The sequence below is a fragment of the Peromyscus eremicus genome, chromosome 5 (genome assembly GCF_949786415.1).
Source record: "Peromyscus eremicus chromosome 5, PerEre_H2_v1, whole genome shotgun sequence".
Classification (NCBI taxonomy): Eukaryota; Metazoa; Chordata; class Mammalia; order Rodentia; family Cricetidae; genus Peromyscus; species Peromyscus eremicus.
Window position 1 is genome coordinate 123,516,702 of NC_081420.1, and position 4,179 is coordinate 123,520,880.

Here is a 4,179-nt window from a genome sequence, read left to right on the forward strand (position 1 = left end):
AGTGACAGAACCTTTCCTTAAGGCCGAAATCAGAGTCTACTGACGTTTTAGTGCTTTTTTTTTTTTTTTTTTGGTTTTTCGAGACAGGCTTTCTCTGTGTAGCTTTGCGCCTTTCCTGGAACTCACTTGGTAGGCCAGCCTCGAACTCACAAAGATCTGCCTGGCTCTGCCTCCTGAGTGCTGGGATTAAAGGCGTGCACCACCACCACCACCACCACCACCACCACCACCACCACCACCACCACCACCGCCCGGCTAGTGCTTTTAATATGTTGCTGAAGATGCATATATGTGAGATTTCTCAAGAGAGGTATGTAACATTTTTCCTGAATATGTTTCTAAGTGTTCACATACTGGAACTCAAAGCAATAAACAAATAATATGAATGAAAGGTTTCCTTCAGTCAAAAAAAAAAAAGGCAACACAAATTACCACCACTTTTATAAAAACTTGATTATTATTATTAGCTAGTCTCTCGTGTAACATTTACACAACACACACAGTTTATAAGGCAACACGTTAAATAAGTAGAGTTTCAGCAAAACTGTGATCATGAAATCTGCATCACACAAACCAATTTCCTTGAGAGCAGTGTGTAAGTCCAACTGGCCTTACTTCTTAAAATAAGTGCCCACGTCTTTAGAGTCAGTTATAATAACCAACCAGCATTTCAACAGCAAGAAGCATTTCTGGAAGCTTACTTTCCCCATTAAGACCAGGAGATACTTTATGCTCATTTAAAATACTTCAGGATATGAGAGCAGTAAAGCAAGAACCAAGTTCAGACCCTTGCACTGGAGCAGGACCACCCAGGGTGCATGTCACACACTCCCGGGCCCTGGGTTCTAGCTCTAGTACCACTAAAAACAAACAGACTCTTAGCACTGAGCCGTTTCTCTGTACATAGGAACTGTGACCCTCATGCTGGGATCTGACCCAGGGCTGTGTGATAGGCAAACACTCCAGGCACATTCCACAGTCATAACCCAATTTTCTAATATCTGTCATGAACTAAAATGAAATTTTGTTCCCCAATATCTTTTTCAACTGAAAGTAGCTAACTTTTGTGTATGTTTCATAAGGTTTACTTTTAGTATCTGTCTAAATGCCAATGGGAAGACCAAACTATGTCCACCGGGTTTAGAGTGTTTCCAGTCCTTTCTTATAATGGGCATTACATCCCAGAAGGCAAAAACACTTCTACCATTTCTTTAGAGTACATTCCCAGAAAAAAGACTGCTGGTCATGGAGATGAACATGAGAGAAAGCTCTGGAGACAGACCTCATTTATTTCCGTTATAAACTTCCTTCCTTCCTTCCTTCCTTCCTTCCTTCCTTCCTTCCTTCCTTCCTTCCTTCCTTCCCTCTTTCCCTCTTTCTCTTTTTTCTTTCTCTCTCTCTCTCTCTCTCTCTCTCTCTCTCTCTCTCTCTCTCTCTCTCTCTCTCTCTCTCTCTGTCTCTCCCTCCTTCCTCCCTTCCTTCCTCCCTTCCTTCCTCCCTCCCTCCCTGCCTCTCTCTCTCTCTCTCTCTCTCTCTCTCTCTCTCTCTCTCTCTTTCTTTCTTTCTTTCTTTCTTTCTTGTTTTGAGACAAGGTTTCTCTGTATAGCCCTGGCTGTCCTGGACCTCACTTTGTAGACCAGGCTGGCCTCAAACTCAGAGATCTACCTGCCTCTGCCTCCCAAGTGCTGCGATTAAAGGTGTGCACCACCACTGCCTGGTGAACTCTTGTGTTTTTATTTAAACTCTATTCTCTCATGCCAATTAGACTTTTTCCTCTCACTGAATCGGCCGATTGCATTATGTTTTGTTTGTTTAGAAGGCACACCATGCTTATCCCCACAAGGCTGTGTGGTCACAAGAGCAAACAGCTCTGCATGTAAGTCACCAAATCATTCATGAACATATTACTGTACTTCTATATTGTATAAAGGTATACATTAAAGCTGTTTCAAGTTCCATGTACAAAGTAAAAGGTAATTTTTTTCTCAAGAAATAGTATCTGATAATATTTAGCAACAGAAACAAATTTAGTACAATTAAGAAGAATGAAGATTTACTTACTAGTTGTGACAAATAATTTCTTATAACCAAGTAAGTCCTTGCACTGGAGAAACCAAATTTCCCTTCATCGTAGACACCAACCGTCTCACATACCCTTCAAAATGGCAAAAATCAACTTTATGACTGACCAAGTAAACCCGTATCTTAATACGTACCCTTTAGAGACTTATTTTATGCATATGAATGTTTTACCTGCATGTATACTGTGCACAATGTGCATGCAATGCCCTTGGTGACCAGAAAAGGGCACTGGATACTCTGGAACTAGATTTCACTAAACCTCTGCTAGAGTACCAAGTGCTGTTAACACTGAGTGCTCCACTGAGTGTTCTCCAGCCCTGAACACATTCTTAAGGTGTAGTGGTAGCAACACTTAAAATTTAGAGTCTGTTTACTTTAGTAAAGTCTGTTTACTTCAGTAAGTCTGTTTACTTTAGTAAGCCTAATCTTGGTTTTCTGATGTGTTGTACAGTCTGCTCTCAAAGAATGTGAAAATCGTGGCAATCCTTTGCATTGTTCATTGTAATGGAATCCAGCTTTTATATACGTATTTACACTATTAATCAACATTGTTTTTCTATTTGTTTTTTCCATTTAAGAATAGAGATTAGTTTTTAAGATAGGGCCTAGTCTGGCATTAAACTCTCAATTCTTCTGCCTCTACCTTCAAGTGCTAGGATTATTTGCCATGAATCACTACACTTGTTTTCTGTCTTGTTGAGAATTAAACCCAGGGTTTTGTGCATACAAGGCAAACACTCTTATCAACTGAGCTATATTCCCAGTCATGTATCATGAAGATAAAAGAAAAAAAGCTAAGGGAAGGCCATACTTACAATGCTGTAAGAGTGGTAATTGGTCTGATCACAGTGTACTGCAGGACTCCCAGTTTGCATCAAAAGAGCAGCGTTCTGCAGAAGAAAGAGAACATAACATCTCAACTATTCAGTGGCATCAGAACATGGCAAAGCCTCCAAATTAAAATCACGCTGACAGCTGACACTAATTATATTGAATCCTGCCAATTTCGTCCTCCTAAATGATAGTAGGGTAAGAATGTGGTGGCAACATGGAAATCTGAAGACCATTTTGAAAATATTTAATAACTTTATCTCCTAAAGCCTCCCTTCAGCTCCACTATAGCGTAACCCAGAACAGAAGGAACAGAAGAAGGTGCTGGGACCTTGGTCTTTTCCTGTTTCCCACTCTTGCCATGATACACTGCAAACCAACAGGACCAAATGAACTGAGTCTGTGAGTCAAATAAAACTGATTATCTCAGGAACTTTGCTGATAGAATTGATAGTGATGGCTCTAACTAACACAGGAGAAAAACAGAGGCACAAATGAACTGTGAGCTTGTGCACATGCATGTGTATAAAGCATTGACATTTAGGATGCAGCTTCCTGGTGAATATGTTCACAGAAAGATTTCCTGGGACAAGGCAAACCACCCTGAGGGTGGGTGGCCATCCACAGGCTGGGGCCCTGGACTGAACACGAGGCAGTGAGCTGAGTTCCGGCTTTCCTCTCTGCTTCCTGACAGCAGATGCAGTATGACGTCATGCACCTGCCACGTGCCTTTCCCACCATAAGGGACTGCACCCTCAACTGTGTTCCTAAGTTGCTTTTGTCAGTGACTTTGTCTCAGCAGGGAGACAAGTACAAGACAATTAGCTGCGTGATCACGTGCACCATCATTTAGACTCCAATTCCCAACTGTAAAAAAGATGCTGATTAAACATTTTCTAAGGTTTTCTCCCTCATTACATTGATGAACTTTTCTATTGGGGTAAGCAATGTAAAAATAAAAACAAAAACAAACAAAAAACAAAAAAAAACCTCTCAACATGTACATTGTAAAAATGTATTTTATTATCTTTCAAACTGTATTACGTGCTACATAGTGTAAGGGCTCTGCCTACTGTCCCCACCCCTTGCAGAGAGCTGACTGATATTTAAGACCCACACAGAGGCCCATCAAAACCAAACACACTTACTCTCCCATCGCCAATGGTGGACACCAGCAGAGTGGAATGGGAGGCTGTTGCTGATCTTTTGCTTCCAGGTGTAACATTATATTCGGGATCCGAATTTTGTTAAATTATTGGTAAGGAA